Source organism: Marmota flaviventris, chromosome 3, assembly GCF_047511675.1.
Source record: "Marmota flaviventris isolate mMarFla1 chromosome 3, mMarFla1.hap1, whole genome shotgun sequence".
In the NCBI taxonomy this organism is placed as follows: domain Eukaryota; kingdom Metazoa; phylum Chordata; class Mammalia; order Rodentia; family Sciuridae; genus Marmota; species Marmota flaviventris.
In genome coordinates this window covers 117,771,764-117,794,222 of record NC_092500.1, presented here as the reverse complement: position 1 = coordinate 117,794,222, position 22,459 = coordinate 117,771,764, and positions in this window count along the sequence as shown.

Here is a 22,459-nt window from a genome sequence, read left to right as displayed (position 1 = left end):
AAATAAACTCTCATGTATCCCTCTGCCTGGTCTCCGTCTTTCATTTCTTGCTCACCCAATTTCCGGTTCCTCGTTTTCCTTTCAATTTTGTTCCACCTCACACTGCCTCCATGACATGCTGCTCCCTCTCCCCAGGCCCAAAAGCAACAGGACCAACCAATCATGGAGTGAAATTGCTGAAACTGTGATCCAAAATAAAACTTTTCTCTTTACAGGTGGATTATCTCAAGTATTTGTTATAGTGATGGAAAGCTAACACACTGGACATCTCATGAAGTTGTGGTAGATGGCAGCTAGGCTGCACTGGAAAGTCTAAAAAGTCTTCATTTGCACGTCACGTGCTCAGCACTCAGTGTGGCTTATGTCACTGCCTGTGCTAACTCACCACTCAGTATCTAACCTTGAACTTCTTTACTATATGGCAGCTGGCTCCCCGAGAAAGCATACAAGCAGTAATTAAACCACCTCCTAAAGTCCAGCCTCAGAAGCCACACAAAGTTGCTTCTGTTCATTTGTGGTGTTTTTTGTTTTGTTTTGTTTGTTTGTTTATTTATTTTTGTGCCAGGGATTTAGCCCAATGGTGCTTAAAAAGTGAGCCACATTCCCAGCCCCTTTTTATATTTTATGTGGAGATAGGGTTTCGCTGAGTTGCTTTAGGATCTTGCTAAATTGCTGAGGCTGGCTTTGAACTGGCAATCCTCCTGCCTTGGCCTCCCAAGTCACTGGAATTATAGGCATGAGATACTGCCATCTCAGACTAAGGGGAAGGGAAAGAGACTCCACTTTTTGATAACAAGATAAATGATGTATTACAAAAATCATGCAAGATGGTTATCCTTGTAAACAGTTGGATGCTTTAACAATGTTTCATTCCCACAATTGCAAAAGAAACCTATTTCAGGGCACCTACTTGTAGGTAAAATAAACTCCAAGAACAATGTTACATAAGATGCTGAGTGGTTTTTGTTGTTGTTGTTGTTGTTTTGTTTTGTTTTCAACATCTCAGTTAAAAAGAACCAAAGCCCAACAGCAGAGTCTTGAGCAGGTATGAAGGAAACCTGGGCACATCCAGAGGCAATGAACCTGGCTAAGGTGGACCCCTTCACCTCATCTGCCCCCTGCAGGTTTCCAAATCTTGACTACAATCCCTAGAAGGGGCCCCACTGATCCATTTTCACCACATGCCCTCCTTTCTAACATATTACCTTAAGGTTTTTGGTTTGTTCATTTGGAACTTTATAAAAATATTTTAGTGTGGGGGACCACCCCTGAGCTATGATAGCATCTTCACTCGGCCTTGATCCAAGAAGGTTTTGATCTGGCTTTGCTTTGTGGTTCATCCCACTCTGTGTGATCACTGCCTTTGCTTGGCTAGGAAGTCTGCTTTCTCAAAACTCCGGAATGGGTGTAACCCACTGGGCTTGGACTGCCCACTCTCTTCCTTATTTGGTGAAGAATATTCTATGGAAAAGCCTTTGTGTGTCCCCCATATAAAAACAAAGCAAATGTGGGCTCACGCTCTCTCTCTCTCTCTCCTTCTAGTGTGGAAGCAGGACTCCTAAGGTCACAGAGCCGTCCCACCCTGTATTTCAAAATTATTTCTGTGTCTTGGCTGTATTTCTCAGCCAGCACATTTCACACAAGGGAAACCCACTGGACATGGGAGAGAAGCATAGGAATCGAGAAGAATAAGAATCAAGGTTTTAGTGTAGCAATTTTTATGGGGTAAAATGTACATAATATAAAGTGTGGCATTTTAACCATTAAGTATATTTTCACATTATGCAACCATCATCAACATGCAATTCATTTCATCCTCATCTTTCAAACTGAAACTCTGTACTCATTGAGCACTAATTCTTCATTCCTCCTTCTCCCAAGCCCAGGCATGCAGGGATTATATGAGATATCTTGAGTAGTCAGAAAGACTAATTTCTCCTCTATGAATTGGTCTATTCTAGGTACCCCACATAAGAGGAATCGTACAAATATTTGTCATTATGTGGTTGGCTTATTTCACTTAGCAGAATATTCTCAAGCTTCATCCATGTTATAGCATGCATCAGAATTTCCTTCCTTTTTTTGCCTTGTATGTATACCCCATATTTCATTTATCCATTTATCCATTGATGAACACTTGGGTTGTTTCCATTTTTTGGCAATTGTTAATGATGCTATGAACATAGATATACAAATATAAAATATCTGTAGGGACCTGGGGCATAGTTCAGTGATAGAAAGTTTGCTTAACATGTGCAAAGCTTTGTATTCAATCCACAGTACCGCCCAAAAATGATTTTAAATGATAATTAATTCAAGCATTAATTTTTTTCTTTTTCCTTCTTTTTTCTTTTATTTTTCAGTCTGGAAAGTTTTAATTGTATTCATTTTTCATTTTAATTGTACATAATAGTGTAATTGGTTATTACATTTTTGTGTAAGCACACATATTACAATAAAATTTGGTCAATTTTGTTCCCCAGGACCTTTTTCTCCCCTCTTCCCTCCCATTTCCCTTCCCTCTATTCTATAGCTCTCCCTTCTATTTTCATGAGATCTCCCTCCCCCTTTTTTTCTCTCTAGTTTCCACATATGAAAGAGAATTATGACCCTTAACTTTCTTAGTTTTAGCTTATTTCATTTAACATAATGCTCTCCAGTTCCATCAACTCTGCAAATGACATAATTACTTTTTTTCTTTATGGCTCAATATAACTCCATTGTGTATATATACCGCATTTTCTTTATCTACTCATCTGTTGATGGACACCAAGGCTGGTTCCATAATCTGGCCATTGTGAATTGTGCTGCTAGGAGTATGTATGTATCACTATAGTAGGCCTTAATTCTTTAGGATAAATACCAAGGAGTGGTATAGTTGGGTGTCACAAGCCATCCATGGGTTGCATGTGAATCACCACACATGGAACCTTCGTGGACAGAAACATCTGGTGTCTGGGAATGACCGATGGACATTTCCTCTGGTCAGTTGCCCAGGGACGATGTGAATCTCTTTCCTACTCTGCCATGGCCCACCCAGCACCTGAGATGCATGTGTCCTGCCAAAATGTCAATCAACCTACTGACTGCAAGACATCTGCCCTTGAAACCTTATCCCTGACTTTGATGTACCCATTTAAATAAACCACTGGAGCCATTTTTTCTTTCATCTAGTTCCAGAACCCATGTGATCCTATCAGGGGCTTCACATTCTGCAATGCAAAATTAATTCTGAGTATTTTGCTTTGTTATTTACTAATTATTTGAGATTCTAAGTCTTAGGGTGGCTTGGATTATCTGGGGCAGGAAGAAGGACCCCTTAATGAGATGCTGTCATCCCCCCTCCCATAGCTGGGTCATGTGGTGGTTCTATTCCTAGTCTTTTGAGGAATCTCCATACTGATTCCATAGCACATCCAGTATTATGAAGAATTTATTATATGCAAGCTGCTGTTCCATGTGCTGGGGCTTCAACAATGAACTGTAGACATAGTCAGCCCACCCAAAAGGGGTGACAGAGAAGTCTGCACTTCACTCTGGTAAGATAACTATCAGAACAGGAAGATTATAGTGCCCTGTGAGCACATGGGCTAGGTACCCACCAATCTCCAACAAAAGGCTTTCTGACTGTGTAACCTGGAATCAGAGATGTGGAAAATGAATCTGGTAGGAGAGTCTGGGGAGCAGACAAGAGTGGGTGACAGCCTGGATAGAGTCCCAGAGACATCTGGTTTGGAGAGTAGAAAAGAAGTTGGGAGGCAGTGAGGCTGGAGAGATGAGCAGGAACCAGAATGCACCATGGAGGCCCTTGTGAGCCTGTTCTAAGATTGGATTTACACTGAAAATAATAGGGGGGCTGGAGTTGTGGTCCAGTGGTGGAGCACTTACCCAGCATGTGTGAGGCACTGGGTTCAATCCTCAGCACCACATAAAAATACATAAATAAAACAAAGGTATTGTGTTCATCAATAACTAAAAATATATTTAAAAAAAAGAAAATAATAGGAAGTCTTGGAAATATTTCAAGTAGGGAAGTGATGTGATCTAGTCCCCATTCCACATGACCAGTCAGTCTGCAGAGTGGCAACAGATTGGACTGGATGGAGGCAGAAGACCAGGCAGGAAGATCCTGTTAATATCTAAGACATAAAGGTAGGCCTTGGGCATACCGAGGCTCAGTGGTAGAGCATTTTCCTAGCAGTCATGAGGCCTGGGATTTGATTCTCATGGGGGTGGGGGAGGGGGATAATACAGAAACTATAAAGGTAGAAGCCTAAAATAATTGTATAATGAGGAACATAGACAAGGCCCATCTAGTGATGAGAAGTAGGAAATGAGGGATAATTTGACATCAAGGGGAAAAAAAAAACCATAGGCAGTTATTAAACAGTGAATTTAAGCATAAATCAAGGTATAGCAAAATATTGATAATACAAAGTGAGAATGTGGTATTAACATTTAGTCCTTCACCTACGATCTTTGTCTTGCTCTGTTCAGATTCCTTTTTCCTTCATCAGCCTGATTCTCTGCAGCCTGCTTAACCTCTTCCTTGACCTACATCAAAAGAGCTACCATTTCCAGAGTATAATCAATGTCCTTCAGTCCTCAATATAGTATGTTATGGACTGAATTGTAAACCCCAAGTTCATTTGTTGAAGCACCAACCTCAAATATGACTATTTGAAGATGGGGCCTATAGGGAAGTGAGAAAGGGTAAATGAGGTCGTATAGGTGCGGTCTTCATCTTACAGACCATGAGGGGAAGAGACAGCAGAGACCTCTTTCTCCATTGAGGGCACAGTAAGAAGGCAGCCATCTGCAAGCCAGGAATTAAGGCCTCACCAGAAACTAACCTTGATGGCACGTGGATGTTGGACTTTCAGATTCCAAACCTTGAAAAAATAAATTTCTATTGTTTCAGCTTCCCATCTGGGTATTTTGTTACTGTAGCTGGAGCAAATTAATATGCAGCCTTAAGAGATAGGCTTTGTCATCCCCATTCACAGATGAAGAAACTGAGGTGCAGAGAGCTTGACTTATGATCACACAGGTAAAAAGCAGCACGTGGGGAGACTTCTTTAGATCAAACCTTTTGTTTCAGCATTGAATTTTCTGGGCTTACCTGGAAGTACCATGTCTTTACCAACTCTTTCTTTGTGGGGGATAGGACTCAGGGCCTCGGGCACACTAGGCAGATGCTCTACCATTAAGCTACACCCACAGCCCGACTATCAAGTGTTTCTAAACCTCTGACTTTGATCTTCCTCCAGCCTATTGAGCAGACCCACAAAATGGTAGAACTTCAGGGCCTACTCTGAAAAATCACTCCAGAGGAGGCATGTAGACTCAGGGATAGAGAGACTCCTCTAGCTTCCAGCAATAGTGAGAGGGATCGTTAGGTCAACACTAAACCATTCAGCAAGAGAAGAGCTACTTGGTGGATATGTAGCATTTTACATGAGTCCCCTTCCCCTCACAAGGACAGTCTGCACCACAGTCTGTTACCGCAGCATTGCTAGCCTTTTCTGCTTTAGTAGTTTCTAGTCACTTTTGTATATGTAACCTGAGCTTCGAATAGACCTCTTTTAAGTATAGTTAGACATAGGACCTACAGAAGCAATTTCTGAAGTTTTAGTTTGAACCAGATGAAATTGCTGCGTTGTTTTGTTTTGCTGGGGAGGGCAGGTGTTTAGTTTCTTGGTTTTTTTGTTTGTTTGTTTTTGCAGTGGTAGGAATCGAACTTATAGACATTTTATCACTGAGCTACATCCCCAGCCCTTTTTTTTAATTTGTTTTTAATTTTAAGACAGGGTTTTGCTAAGCAACTCAGGCTGCCCTCAAACTTGCAATCCTTCTGCCTCAATCTCCCAAATCACTGAAACTACAAATTGTTGTTTTTATAGTAAAAAATGATCAACATCAGCAATTTCTTGTGGATCAACCTCATGGATGCCATTGACCTCAGTCCTCCCACCTCCCTTTCATTCAGAACTTCTGGACCTTCAGGACCATCAGGTTTCCTTCTGATCACCCAGGTCCCCAACTTCATACTCCCTCCCACTGGCAGTGTACCTTCTCTGGACAGAGACAGAAGCCTTGGCAAGAAGTCAACAAAGGAACGAGACAAAATGACCAGAGAGGTAGAATCAGAACTCAGAACACAATACCCCCAAAATATGGCATGTTGGGGGTATGTTTAAAGCTGAAGGACATTGAGAGAATCATAGAAGAAAGGTCATTCACCCTGCTTTCTTGCCTACAGCATGATCATAAAGAATTCTCTGACCTACCTTGCCTGAAAATAGGTCATGGGATCCTCATTCCAGAGAAATCCTGCCCTATACCCAGAGGCCAATAAGACTCTTAACAAATGGGCTTTCCAAGTTCCCCCCCACTTCATTACCTTTAGGTCACCCCCATTCTTTGTATGATCACACTTCTGTAAGACTGTCCATTCTTCATCTCACCTAAGCATTAAAAAAAAAAAAAAAAAGTTTTCTCTGAGCCTTTGGGTCTTCATTTCTGAATAACTTCTTTTTTTTTATTTTTATTTTTTTTTAAATATTTATTTAGTTAGTTAGTTATTGGCAGACACAACATCTTTGTTTGTATGTGGTGCTGAGGATCGAACCCGGGCCGCACGCATGACAGGCGAGCGCGCTACCACTTGAGCCACATCCCCAGCCCCCTGAATAACTTCTTGCACATAAAACTCAAATAAATGTGTTGTGCCTTTCTCTTGTTAATTTATCTTGTTACAGGGGTGTCAGCCATTACTGTGGACTGGGTGGGGGAAGATGTTACATTCTCCCCCACATGAGCCTCAGAAAGCAGGAAAGTGGAGAATCTCAAGAGGATCTGACTAGGCAGACCCCTTCCCCTAAGAATAACATGGCCTCAGAATTCCCAGGGTGCTTTCCAGTCTCGCCATGCTAGCCCTGACCTGGTAAAAGGCCCTTGCCTAGCCTGGGTGCTTATTCAGCAATAAAATGAAGTGAAAGCAGTCATATTACAACCAACTCCAACTATGTGGCTGGCAGATTCTATTTAGCAGTTGTGGGCAGGATTTTATAAGAAAGACCTTGCAGTTCAACACAGGAGCAAGGGAAGTTCAAGGTCAATAAAAGGCCTCCCATTCCCTGTTACAGAGATGACCCGAAACACACTCAGGCTGAGGATCATGTGGCTGATCCCAACAATGGCTGGACTGGACCCACAAATTTAAACAAACTGAGGTTTAAGGACAAAGAAGGGACAGGGCTCAGTGGTACACACCTGTAATCCCAGCAGTTTAGGAGGCTTAAACAAGAGGATTTCAAGTTCAAAGCCAGCCTCAGCAAAAGCAAAGTGCTAAGCAACTCAGTGAGACCCATTGTCTAAATAAAATACAAAATAGGGCTGGGATGTGGCTTAGTGGTTGAGTACCCCTGATTTCAATCTCTGGTGTCCCCTTCCCCCCCCCAAAAAAAAAAAGAAAGAAAAGGAGGGAGCTGTGACTCCAGTCAGGTTTTCCCAGGTAGCTGCTTATTGAATTGGAGCAGACAGCAGGTGCAGGGAGAGAGGGGAACACAGTAGGTGCAGAGCTTTCAACATCGATACTGTCAGCATTTGAGGTGGGACTTTTGCTGAATGGATTGATAAGTACCATTCTTGGCCTAGGAAAACTAAATGCCAGTAGCATCCCTAGATATTGGGACAGCCCACAAGCAGGGCTTAGGAAGTAAATGTAATTTATGGTGCTAATGACCCCCCAGTGTAAAAGGGGGTTCCCATAGAGTCCTCCCCTAAGTCATCTTTAGCCAGACTCTATCTTGGTAGCACTGGCAGATCTAAAGCTGACAACTAGGGAAGGAGTTGGCTAAACTTAAGGAAGTTTGAAAAGGGGAATGCAAGGAATTGCAGAGGGCAGGGGTCACCAGTCCAATTCCACTAAAGTGGGGCAGTCCAGGAGTGAAACTGGTGATGAGTAGACATAAGTGAGCACATGCTCAAACCCAGTCATTGAGGTAGAGGCATCAGCATGCTGTTCACAAAGAAGGGAAAAGAAGAAGATGTCCATCTGCACCCCCAGCAACCCCTAGCAAGGACCTGCAAAAACTTAAGCAAGTGCTTTGCCAGGGGAAAGGCTTAACCTCAGGACTATCAGGAAACAGGAGGTTCACATCAAAGCATCAGTCAAGCAGGCTGGGATTGGAGAAGACATGTTCCAGACCTCTGGGCATGAGAATTCAGGTGTTCCAAGGGCACTTCATCACTTCAGGTGCAAGTGTTTGGTTGGAATGAGTGTTTAGAATATGCCTCTTCACTCCTGTACTCCAGAAGTCAGCACGGACCAAATGAGAGGAGGCTGCCATAAAAGGAAACCAGCCAGAAAGCAGGGAGGCAGATATTAAGGGAAGTGACACTTGTTTACAGTGTTAGCATGGAGACACACCCCATGGGGTGGGGAAATCACCCTGGGAACCCACAATTTGTCCCACCCATGGGAGGTGGTTAACCCTCATTAATACAACCTGCAAAAGACATGAGGAAATGGGGTTTTGGTGGCAACAGTCCTTATCAGCACTTTATTTTCATCTTTATGGCATCCCCAGAGCCTAGGGGAGCTGAACAATTAAGTAAACAAATAAGTGCCTAACAACCCACTTTGGCCAAGAAAGGTGTTTAAAATGATCATAGTGCTCTCCCTTTAATAAAATAAAATCATGCCATACGTTGCCCCGGGAATGGACCAGATTGTCAAAATGATGACAGGAATATATCTCTGACAGATGGAGGGCCCAAATGATAAACCAAGTGGTCTCTGAAACAGTGACCAAGAGGAAATCATGAGCCAAATATCTACAAAGTCATCAGAACAGGGATGAATGAGTGCTCTGAAGCCTGGAAGTCCCAAGGTTAGATCACCAAGGAGAATTCCTGCAAGGCAGGAGCTGTGAAGAGCTAACCAGTATACCAAACTTAAGACCACATCACTGCTCCCCTAAGAAGAAGGCCCACCCAGACACAGAAATGCTTGGGCCCATCATCTCACATGGTGGAATTGAGGGTTATAAGGAATCAGGACACTGAAGGCATGTCCCCATGCTGCCCTGGGGATGCAATCAGGATCCAACCCCAAAGAATGAGGCAGCAGCAGCGCCAGGACACATTCTGGATGTCAGCCAGTGAGGCCCAGTGACTTTCATCTGAGCCCTGGTAACATGTGAGCCTCCCGGGTGTATATTAGGTGTGGGCAGCAGTATGCCAGAACCAGCTGGTGTGCATGCAAACAGCACACCATAACCCAGAGAGAAACTTTTTCATGTCACAGTGGGGGTCCTTGCCAACCACTGTCTTGGCATGTGGAAAACTGCAGCTACTGCTTCCATCAAGGAACTCAAGCCCCCCTCCTTGAAGTGCAGGTTGGCCCCTCTCAGGACACAATCTGGACTTCCTCCCCTATACCACCTGCAGGAGGCAGCAGGAGTGGACTACTTCCAGAGAAGCAAACCCGCAGCACCAGCCCACCTAAGCCAGGAGACACACATTCTACCTAAAGCAGGAGGAGCCGCTCGACAAGAGCCATGAGGAGGTAAAAGGGCAGCGTCAATTCAGCCTCACTTCAGTGCCCGTACAGGAGGGGCCAGATGTGGCCGTTGCTCCATGCTGTTCTTTTTCCATCATTCCGCAGCAGTGACTGTGGAATCTGGGAAGCCGGGGCTCTGTGTCCCGTCTGAGGCAACGGTGGACTCTGAACAGTCTTAGGCATCCCATAACCTCAAAGTCACCTTCCCTCTGGAAGGGTTTGGGGAAATCTTGTAATCCAGTCCCACCCAGGAAAGAACGGTGGGAGGTGTCAAAAGGAACAAAGCTGGGCCCTAAACTGATAAGGACAGATTTTAACCAGCGAGACACCATTGCAACAGGGAAGAGTCCAGCACGAACTGAACCCACCTTTGACCTGCACGGAGGTGTCTGGAGGCTGTGAAGAGAGAATGAGGGAGAGGGAGGGACTGAGCAGGGGTTCACTAGAGTCCTGCCTAGGGTCATCCTAGGGAGGTGGCCTTGAGCTCTTAGAGTCTATGTTAGTGCTCATTCAAGTCCTCATAGACCAAGGCTGAGGCCTAGTGGGGAAGGGGCTCAGGGGGCCTGGCTAGAGGTCAGTCAAGGAGAATCTTTGTGGGAAGAGAAGCATCCAGACTGTCAGGGGGAGGTCGTAGTGTTGTTTTGCAGTGAGGGGTGACTATGAACTCTGTGGAAAGGGAGCTTGACCCCACACCATGGAACAGGCCTATAGCAGGGAGAGGGAGGGACTGAGCAGGGGTTCACTAGAGTCCTGCCCAGGGTCAGGCACATGGTTGGGCACATGGTTGTTCTGAATAAGGCCACTTCCATAGCATCTACAGAAGCTGCAGCATTCTGGTCAATGGAATGTGAGCAGATGTGATATGTGTACCTTCTAGGTCACAGTCATAAAGTACTCCCTCCTTTATCTGAGAGTTTGTGTTCCAAGAACCCCGGTGAATGCCTGAAATCTCAGATGCCTGATTCTGTCTATATATGCCATATTATATATGTCTAGGCATGTATTTTCTAGACACACATAAAAGTTTATAAATGCAGACAGGGACACTAGCCCAGGGATGGTAGACTAAAAAGACAGGAGCCTGGCCTGCTGATGTCCTTGTGGAGCACAGCCTCATACGGACTTGAACTTGTACAAAGAAACCAAGTCTCCTGTTTTAAGCCCACATTAATTTGGTCTCTTTTGCCTCCCGCCAAATATATGTCCAGCTAATACGTGACCCAAGCCTGGGCAGCCAGGCAGAGTAGGTAATTCCAGAGAATCCAGAGAACGTAGAATGGGTGGCAGAGAAAGTCCAAGGACAAAGCACATTTCAATCCAATGGTGAAATTGCTGCAAGAGGAGCAGAATGCAACCCCTCAGCCACCGCCATCAAACATCGCCCTGAGGACCAGGTGTCAGGGAGAGAGAGAAGGCTCACCCTGGTGTCCCGGTGCCATGCTACTCCTGGTGATAGTCCTGCTGTGACAGTGTCCTGAGATGAGTAATGTCTTCCACAGGTAGCTCAGAAGCCCTAAGAGCATGAACTGGGAGCCCCACTCAGTGGGGGTTGGCTAGGAACACTCAATGAACTGCCCAGGACTGGAAGAAATGATGCCTACGGGCACTTGGAGGAAACCCTCAGACAACCACAAAGGTAGGCTAGGAAGCCATCACTTCGTTCACAGAGGCTTTTACTGTGAACACCCACACGTCCCCGGGGTCTGGAGAGTGGAAGGGTGGCTTACACAAGACTGGGAGTGGCTTGGCCACATCAGTGCTGACTGAGCAGCATATTCTCTACACAAAATGGAAGGTTCTCGGTTCCTAGCCTTTATCAGCCTAAACAAATTACAAAAGCAGCAGACATTTGCTGCTGGGTACCCTCGTGTGGAAGATTTCTCACTCTAGGCAGGCCAAGAATGATGAATTTCAGGTATGCTTCTAGAAGGACCAGATGTACCAGAGAGACAGGTCTAATCACAGTGATTACAAGCTTGATCTCAAGAGTGGATTCTCACAAGTGGATTCTCTCTTTTTTTTTAATTTATTTATTTTTATTTTTTTTAGTTACACATGACAGTACAATGATCTTGACATATTATACATTTGAATCAAATGGGGTATAATTTCTTATTTTTCTGAGTGTACAGGTTGCAGAATCACATTGGTTATACAGTCGTGTATATACATTCAGCAATACTAGTGTCTATTTTATTCTGCTGCCCTTCCTATCCCCCCTTCCTCTCTCCTCCCCTCCCATCACTTCTCTCTACCCAATCTAATGTGACACACTTGAGAAGAGACAAGAAGAAGGAAGAAAGGTAGGGAAGAAAGAAGGGAAGAAGGAAGTTCAACTCAACCTCACATGCAGGAGCTTGTCCTGGGTGCTGCACAACAGAAGGCACCATCCACACAGATGGGCCATATTGATGGCATTTCCTGGAATCATACATTGTAGAGGTCCAGACCTCAAGTGCATCCAGGAGGTCATTATCACAGCCCAGAACCCAGAGATGGTCAGCAGAGATGGTCTGGCTGATTCAACACTGGTGGGACTGGAAAAGAGACCAAAAGAGGCTGTAAGATTAGAAGAAGAAGAAGAAAAAAAGAAGGGTTCAAGGGACCAGAGACTTTTAGGAGGTCCAAGAACAAGGTCATGAAGGTGTGGGGGAGCAGGAAGAACTTGACTATCTTTCTCCAAACTTATATTTGGACTTAATTTTCATGCACACAAAATCCCTGCTGTGTGACCTTGGGTAAATTACCTTATCTCCTCAACCTTGTTTACTTTTCTATAAAATACCCACCTCACCAGGTGGTTGTAAGGATTAAACAAGATAACCTAGTAGCCTGTGCCAGGTCCTGCTTTGGTGGGTACTCAGCAAATACTACTGGCTTCCTCCCTCCCCTCTCACCTGGCCTCCAGATTTCCTGTGCTTATCTGCAAGGCTGTTCAAAACAAACACAGAGCTGCAGCCTCAGGAGCTGGGGGAGAAGAGCAGGTCAGGAAGAGAAAACAAGACATGGTATATGGAAGGCAGAGGAAAGGAGTCAAGTCTGCCCAGGGATTCCCTCAGGATTTCACTCTGCTCCCCCTGCAGGCCCTATCCCAGACCTTGCTTTCCTGTGACCTTTACGACTACACAAGCCAGTCTGCTGTGTGGCAGCTCCATGGCCCAACACCCACTTTCTCCTTGGAAACTGACTTCCATCACCACAACCCCACTGCTGCATTCTCAAAGATCCCACGGAACTCTCCACCCATCTAATGGCCTCTCTGAGTTTAGGGCTCCATGCCAGGCTTGGCTCACAGGATTCAATAAATCTTTGTGAAATTAGAAGGTCTCTCTTCTCCGGTGGTCACCACCTTTATGAGACTCAGCCTCAGTAACAGTTGGATAGACCATGCTGGTAGTTATACAACCCTGTGGATGAAGAAAAAACAAACAAACAAACATAGAACTGTATACTGTATGTATGGGTTAGTTGCACAACGCGTGAACTATTCTCAATAAAGCTGTTTAAAAACAAATTAAAGCCAAGCGCGGCGGCACACACCTGTAATCCCAAGGGCTCGGGAAGCTAAGACAGGAGGATTATGAGTTCAAAGCCAGCCTCAGCAAAAGCAAGGCACTAAAGCAACTCAGTGAGACCCTGTCTCTAAATAAAATACAAAATAGGGCTGGGGATATGGCTCAGTGGTCAAGTGCCCCTGAGTTAAATCCCCTCATGAGGGGCCTCCTCATGTGATATTATCTGAAATATATATCAACTACAAGGTGTTCTTGCCAAATATGTTTAACTTCAAATAGAGGCTTTAGACCTCTCTTCCCAGTTGGAGAAAGTATGGGGGATGAACAAACATAATGCTAAGAAGCACTGCAAGGAAACTGTCGGACAAATAAAATGTGGAATATCCAATGTCATTTTTAAAAGGATGAGGCAACTGTTCTAGATTAAGAGACATAACAAGAGGCATGCAGCTGTGGGGAGCCATTCTCACACGTGACTGGGCAGCTCCCGGTTTGGGTCTGAGGCGCTCTGGCTAAACTGTGTCGGAGCTTTCCCTACCCTCTCCTGGTACGAGAGCCTGTCCGTGTGGGGGTGTGACTGACCACTGACCCCGGGGGCCAATCACTGACTCTGACCTTGGAGTGAGGCCCCCCTCAACCTTCATTGGATGGAATTCTCCCCTGAATTTCTTGTTCCCTAATAAAAGGCTACTCCCTGGCATGCTCCCTCTCTCTCTCTCTCCTGCTAGCCCTGAGTAATCCTTGCTGCCCTACCAGGTGGTTCGAGGTGAGAGCCAGAGGGGGAGCCGTCTCGGACCTGGTCATAGAAAAAGGTAACTGAGTCTGTGTGTTTATTTCGATCTCACTAGTTAACTTTTATGCCAAGAACCTCTTTAATGAAACCAGTGCGCTGGTCGCATGGTGGAATGCCGCTCAGTGGCAGAGTGCTTGCCTAGCATTCCTGAGGCCCTGGGTTCATCCCTAGGACCAAAAAGAAAAGAAAGACACATACACACACACACACACACACACACACACACACTCACACCATATAAATTATGTGACCCTTGAACTAACCTTGGTTTAAGAAAAATAACTGTAAAAACACTTAGGGGCACAATTGAGTTCATCTGAATATTAGCTGACTACTAAAGGGTTATTGCAATTTTCTTAGGTATGATAAAGGCATTATACTTACATAGTAAGATGTCCTTTCTGTCAGGAGATACTCGCTTATCTGTTTGGGGTCAAAGGCCATGATGTCCATACTTTCAAGTATTTCAGAAATGCATGTATGGCCACATGCATAGACACAGATAAAGCAACTATGACAAAATGTTAAAATAATCACTGAATTTAGGCTATGGCTATATAGGGGTATTAATTATACTATCAACTTTTCTTCGTGTTTGAAATTTTATAATAGAGCAATGAGAAGAATGAGCTCCTTTGTTTCTCCCATTCCATGTTCATTACCACCTCCTAAAAAGTTTGTGGACCATATAACCAGGTTCCCCTGTATCTCTATTACACTGCCCTCTTCTCTGTATCAGATACCCACAGCACCCCATATGTAAGACAGGGACTACCCTGCTTGTGGTCTATTTAATGTCTGTTGTTTCTACAAATTGGTGAACTCCAAAAGGACAAGCACCATGTCCTTCATCTGAGGTCTCCAGAGTGTAGAGTCTGGCAAAGCTTAAGTAATCAGTAAGTCTCAAATAAATGAAAAATTGTATAAGTGAATGAATGGATGCATTTTTAAAAAAGCAGGTGAAGGACTAAACAGATCCTGCATTTGGGCATCCTCTGCTCCAGTCCACCTTACTCTGCACTACCAGATAAGCCTTCTGAGGCAGGTCTGAGAGTGTCCCCTCCCTGCCAGTCATACACCAATGGCTTCTCACAACCAGAATATTCCAACAGCCTGACTTCCTTGCTGTGACTCCATAGATCCATTTGACTACTCTCATTCCTTGGAAAATTCCATGCCTTTTCTTTGCCTAACATGTCTTTTTTTCCTTGAGCATAACAGTATTTTGCTGAGTTGGAGATGCAGCTCAGTGGTAAAGTTGCTTGCCTACCATGCACTAGGCTTGGATTTCAATCCCCAGCCCAGGGGCAAGTGGCAGGGAGCAATCTGGAAATCTTAGAGACAATATCTGATCTGTCACTTCAAAGGTCAGAAACAAGCTGGGCACAGTGGCACATGCCCGTAACTCCAGTGACTTGGGAAACTGAGGCAGGAGGATTACAAGTTAGAGGCCAGCCTGGGCAACTTAGTGAGACCCTGTCATGCACAAGGCCCTGGATGCACAACCAAAAAAAAAAAAAAAAAAAAAAAAAGACAGAAAGAAAGAAAATAAAAAGAAAAAAAGGGCCAAAAGGAGTAATTCAGCAGTAGAACACCTTTGGATTCAATCCCAGGTATCAGAAAAAAAAAAGTTGAGATCCAGTTGGAGTTGGTAACACTCCTTAGAATATTCGTTGAACATTATGCCATTACCTCACAGTACAGTTCTGATTCTTGTAGCTTTAGAATCAGTCTTGATGTCCAATAGATTAATTTCCCCAGCTTTATTCTTCTTTTCCAAGCCCACTTTGGATATTCAAGGTCCTTTGAGTTGCCATATAATTTTATAATCAACTTTTCTCATCCTGTGAAAAAGCTGGTGAAGGGTTGGGTGGGGCTCAGTAGGAGAGCACTGGCCTAGCTGCCCGAAGCCCTGAATTCCATCCCTCCTATTCCAGAAAAAAAATAAATTAAAAAAGCCTTGAGGAGGCTGCACGTGGTGGTGCACTAATTCCAGCACACAGGAGGCTGAGGCAGGAGGATCACAAGTTCAAAGCCAGCCTCAGCAATTTAGTGAGGCCCTAAGCAATTTAGTGAGACCCTGTCTAAAAAGAAAGAAAGAAAAGGGCTGGAGATGTGGCTCAGTGGTTAAGTGCCCCTGGGTTCAATCCCTGGTACCAAAAAAAAAAAAAAAAAGTCTCATGGGATTTTAATTGGGAGATATTTTGCAAATGTTTTTATACTTTTCTTTATTCTCATATGAATTCTCTAGCACGTCACAGTTGGATTCCCCTTACCACATTGTTCTTTCTCACATCTTGCTCCATTTCACCTAACGTTATTTCTTTTTCATCCTCTACATCCAACTTCTTCCTTTAAAAAACAAAAAAAATAGACACACACGTAATCAATAATCCTGGCTGCAGCAGAGATTCCCTGTTCCGGGGTCATGGAACAGGAATACCCCAGACTAAGAGTTAGGAGCTTCTTTTATTTTTTTTAATCTTTTTTTTTCAATATCTTTATTTTGTTTATTTTTATGTGGTGCTGAAGATTGAACCCAGGTCCTCGCATGTGCAAGGCAAGTGCTCTGCCACGGGGCCCCAGCCCCAGCCCCAGGAGCTTCTTTACCAAGCATACTACCTGGTACCTGCCCCGCCCCCTTTCTCTCTCTCCCTCCCCCCTGGGCTCCACCATTTACAAACTATGTGACTTCAAGCAAGTAATTTGCTTCATCAGAACTTCAGTTCATTTATCATTAAGTAAAAAGAGTAGATTAAGTCAGCATTGTGGTTGTGTAACATGGTGATATTGCTCAGCTTCATTAGTGCCAACACTCTTTCAAGAACCTAATGAAATTTATGACTTCTCCTTCCAGAGGAAACCACATCCACACTAGCCTTTTGCAAATTATTTTCAAGTGTTTACAAACCTCCTAGAACCTATCCAAGGGCTTTGGCTTAACAATACTCAAACTGGACGCCACTACCACCACTTTTTAAATAGTGCTTTTGCAAGGCCACTGTGGCACATGCCTGTAATCCCTATGACTCAGGAGGCTGAGGCAGGAGGATTGCAAGTTCAAGACCAGCCTGGGTGACTTAGTGAGATCCTGTAAAACAAACAAACAAACAAACAAACAAAAAACGCTGGGGATGTAGCTCAATGGTAGAGAACCCCTAGGTTTAATCTCCCGTACCAGGGGTGGGAAAAAGGTCCACAGCAGACTTACCCAATTCAGACTCAATTTGATATACATTGTGAGAACCCTGGGTGGGGTCTCTAACACACCACTGAAAGAACTGTAGCTTGATGAAAAGCAGCTTATCCCATATCAATAACGTAATGAGAGAGCCTACAGAATGGGAAAAAAATCTTTACCACACGTCCCTCAGATAGAGCACTAATCTCGAGGATATATAGAGAACTCAAAAAAACGTAATACTGAAAAAAACCAAATAACCCAATGAATAAATGGGCTAAGGAATTGAAGTGACACTTCACAGAAGAAGGAATACAATCAATCAACAAACATATGAAAAAATGTTCATCATCTCTAGCAATTAGAGAAATTCCCAGAAGGCAAGATGCTCTTAGACCATCCAGGGTAGATGACAAGAGCAAGCTTAAAGGATCTTCTACTGGAGATGTTACAATTTGTATAATAAAAAGGAAATAATCATTAAATTGTATTGGAACAAGTCTAAGAAAAATAACCATATAGTGGTGGTCCAGAAGAGATACAATATGAAATGTACTAGAAGAAAATTTCAACTTATAAAAAGGGTGATTGGTTAGTCTACATTAATGTGATCATGATATTCTCTTTATTTTTACCTTAGTATGAATTATATTGCATTGATGTTGTTTTTATATCAAGAAATCACAGGCTGGGGATGTAGCTCAGTGGTAAAGTGCTTACCTAGCATATGGGTTCCATCCCCAGAATCATACACATACACACAAACACATACACAGAAAGAAAGAAAATTTTTTTAAACATTTATTTGGGCTGCAGTTGTGGCTCAGTGCACATGTGAGACACTGGGTTTGATCCTCAGCACCACATAAAAATAAACAAATAAAATAAAGGTATTGTGTCCATTTACAACTAAAAAATTATTTTTAAAAATTAATTTGCTTTAAAATATCAAAATGTATAGTTATAAATAGTTATAAGGGTGATTGTCCCATTGGCCATGGGGGAGATATCCACATATGGTCTTAGATATCTCATATGAATGAGAATTGAAAAAAGAGAGGAAGTAAAATATTAGAAGGGTGTAGAATCCAATCAAGCAGCAAAATAGTTAATTAAAATATAGATGGGGGGGGGCTGGGGTTGTGGCTCAGTAGTAGAGTGCTCACCTAGCATGCATAAGGCACTGGGCTCAATCCTCAGCACCACATAAAAACATAATAATGTGTTCCCCTGAAACTAAAGATACATAAATAAATAAATATTTTTAAAATAGATAGATAGATACAGGGCTCCTTACCTTATTGATTCAAATTTGAAGCACAAACATAAAAGCAAGCTCTGTTATAAGATGAATAAATGTTGCAGGTTTCAGGGGAAAAGGTCTTGGCCTGTGAAGATCCATTATATTAGAAGAATTACAGGTTGTATATCATTTTGTTTCAGCTGCATAATAAAATCCACTCAAAACTTAGTGGCTTAAGTTTTCTCTTATTATTTCTCCCCATTCCATGTGTCACTGGAGCAGCTTTTCTGCTCTGGTCTGATTCAGCTGGAGCTGAATGGCCAATGTCTGGTTGTTGGAAGGTTGGTGGTCTAGGGAACCTAACCTGGGATGGCCTGTCTCTGCTCTACATGATCTCTCATCCTCCTTTGGTTAGCCCAGCCTTCCTTGCATGGAAGCCTAAGAATTCCAAAACTTGGCAAGACGGAACAGCCCCAGTTTGCTATTGTTCCACTGGTCAAAATGATACCAACAATCAAGCCCAGAGTCAGTGTGAAAAAGAATGATCAAATTGGTGACCATTATTTCAATAACCAATTACAGTGTGTAAACAGTTTGATTGATTATATTTTCAAGTGTTATTTATAGGCTTAGAATTATCTTGCCTGTTAAATTTTTAAGACTATCAGTTGGCATTTGAAATGCAGAGAAGCAGACACATAAAATTTGTGCTGTGGTTTGAAATGTCTAAGGAAATTTAATCAATCGAGCTTTAAGTGGTGTTAAATGTTTAAAGAGGATCTAATCTGTTACATCTGTGAGTTCAGAGCACACGAGTCAAAGAACTAGTAAAAGTGATTGTTCTTATTTTATTATTTATTAGATTAATAAATGAACTGGAGAACTTTGTAAGTTAAATTTAAAGGTAAAGAAAAACTAGGATTTAAATTTTGCAACTCAACACCAGTTATTGTAAGAAAAATTTCCAAACAGAAATAAATCCTCTCGGGCTTTAGTAAATCTCAGGTGACACATTTATTCAATAGTTTACTCAAAGCATATTTACTGATCATTTGCTGAGATAGGTGCTATTCTAGATACTGAGAATAGGTGGAAAGTGACTCCCAGTCCTTCCTTCATTGAGATTATACACACAGAGTACACCCAGAAGAAGTCAAATAAATGACATGATTTCAAATAATGAAAAGATGAACATCAATCACAGACTATTTCCTAATCCCATCTTCCTCACTGCCTAGAATCAGTGACCATTTCCTTCTTTCCATAGCCAAAGACACCACAAAGTTCTCCAATTTCTACCTGATTCTCACTCCTGGTATCACTCTATAGCTTCTTTCATAGTCAATAAATACAGTTTTTTTTAAATTTTAGTCTCTACATCTCCTCAGGATGAGGCTCTGTTAGGGAAAAGAAAAAAGTCCAGAGAACATGCAATAAACAAAGCAGCCTGCTATTGTTATACACTTGACAAGTGTTCATGGAGCAGCTTGCACATCCTCAGCTACGCATGTACTGAAGATTGAGAGGAGCACAGAGCTGAGGAAGCCAGAACCATCACTATCAGAGAGGATCCATCTTGTAGGCAAGGCAAGACCTAATTTATCCAACTAGAAACCCATTTTAGAGGTTTTAATGGACTTCATCTTACACTAATGATGCCTTCTACTGGATAAAAGACAGTAACCACATCACAAAGCAGCACAGTAATAACCTAGAAACAGTGCAGAGCCTACAGTGATCAGAACAGTGGTTCAAAATCAGGTTGTGCATTAGAGTCACATGGTAAATTCTTAAAAATACTTAGACTGGGGTTGGGGTTGTGGTTCAGTGGTTGAGCACTTGCCTTGCATGTGTGAGGCACTGAGTTCCATCCTCAGCACCACATACATACATAAATAAATAAATAAATAAATAAATAAATAAATAAATAAAATACTTAGATCATCTGAGTCAAGGGTGGGGATGGACAGTTGTATTTTGTAAATCACTCCAGGTGACTCTAACATGCAGCCAGGCTCAAGAGCCCCAATGGCAATTTCACACTAGAGTACACCTTCCCCAGAGCCCCAGGAGGCTCTTCTGGGGGCATGCCTATATGGATGATTTAGGGCAGGGGTCAGCAAGCTAGGGCCTCTGGTCTACTCCCTCACCACCTAGCAAGCTAAGATGGTTTTTACACTTTTAAATACTTAGGGGAAGCAATGAAAAGGGGACAGGTGAAAATTGTAGATAAATTCAAATTTAAGTGTCCAGATAAATTTATTAGAACATGGCCACTCTCCTTTGTTTATGGATGCTATAAGAGCAGAGTTAAGAAGTAATTGGGACATTTTAGTCTAGCAAAGCCTAGAATATTTACTATCTGATCCCTTCCAGAAAAAGTGTGCTGATCCTGTCTTGGAGGGAATGGGGTTCCAGAGTTTCAGCATCCCTGAGTCCTCTCAGGAATTTACCTGCATGGGAAGTTATCAGCCATCAAGTTGGCAGATGTATATGAAGACTCCTTCCTTTCCCACCCTTGTTTTCATTCTCATCCTTCTCCCAGTTTCAGAAGAAAAGTAGGCCCCTCACCAGCCTGGGGTGTGGAAAGTACCCTAGACATGACACAAAGGAACAATCCCAAATAGTAGGTATGTAGTTGGATAAATGGAATTTTTTTTTTTTTGGCAAGTCAGGTGTGTTTCAAATATTGCCTTTCCAAAACAGCCTCAATCAAATTGTCGCTGCCAAATTATTGTAAGTATTTAGTGAGGGCTATAGATATATATAGTTCAGAGGCACAGCACTCACCTAATATGCAGGAGGCCCTGGGTTCAATTCCAAGCACCACAAAACAACAACAACAAAAAAATTGGTGACTGATGGGTTCCTACTTTTTAGCATGCAACTCAGGAGGGGTTAAAATAATTGAGTAACATGGTTGTGACAAAACTAACGTCATGTTATTGATGTAAGCAAGTTTTTTAAGGTTCACATCTAAATTTACTTATTTATTTATTTTTGGTTGTAGATGAACACAATACCTTTATTTTATTTATTTTTTTATGTGGTGCTGAGGATTAAACCCAGTGCCATAAGTATTAGGCAAGCCTCTACCACTAAGCTACAACCCTAGGCCTTCTAAAATATTTAAATATAAATTTAACTGAATTTTGTCTCATTTGATGAATAAGCAATATTCGTCCAGACACACATGAAAAAATTAGGAAGAAAAAAATCCATTCACTTCATTAAGAGATGAATTTCAGGGCTGGGGTTGTGCTCAGTGGTAGAAAGCTCACCTAGCCTATGTGAGGCACTGGGTTTGATTCTCAGCACCACATAGAAATGAAATAAATTAAATAAATAAAGGTCCATCTATAACTAAAAAGAAATTCTTAAAAAGAGGCAAATTTTAAATAACAGTTTATTTTTATGTTTAATAATTACTTATCAAGTCAGGCATAGTGAAACATAGGTGCCTATAGTTCTATTTACTTGGAAGGCTGAGACAGGACTATCACTTGAGCCAGGAGTTCAAATCCAGCCTGAGCAACATAGAGACCCCCATCTCAAAATAATAATAATATATCAATGTATATATTGTATCTATATTATTTGGCTTAATTATGTACTAATAATTATAATTATGAAATGAGGGTCTCAACACCTCACGGGCTACTGGCCAGAGACCCTCTTGATTCCTACCACTTGGGCCCCTCCCAGGTAGTTCATAGCCTGGCTTCCCTGGGAGAAAGAGGCTGAGCAATACAGAAGTCATGGTCTTTCTGTAACCTTATTTTGTAAGTGATAGTTCATGTTTTTGCCTTATTCTATTATATTCTATTATTCAAACCAAAGCATTAGGTCCTGCCTATCCTCAAAGGGACTGGTATGTAAAAAGGGGTGAATAAGGGGAAGTGGGACCAACAGGAGCCATCTTAGAAGTTACCTACCACAAATGTCAACTTTTACATAACACTTCTCTATATCTGTTTAAATTTAGGGTGAATAAAAACTTAGGGCCTGCCAGAAGTGAGGAAAGGGTGAGGAGTGCTTTGGATAGGGAGAAAAGCCACCATCCCAGATCTGGAAGCTTTATCCAAACAAATGGAAAATACAGAGAAAAATTAAGTGACCAGGCAGAAAGTAAGGATCCAGGCCAGGAGGGAGTGGCAGG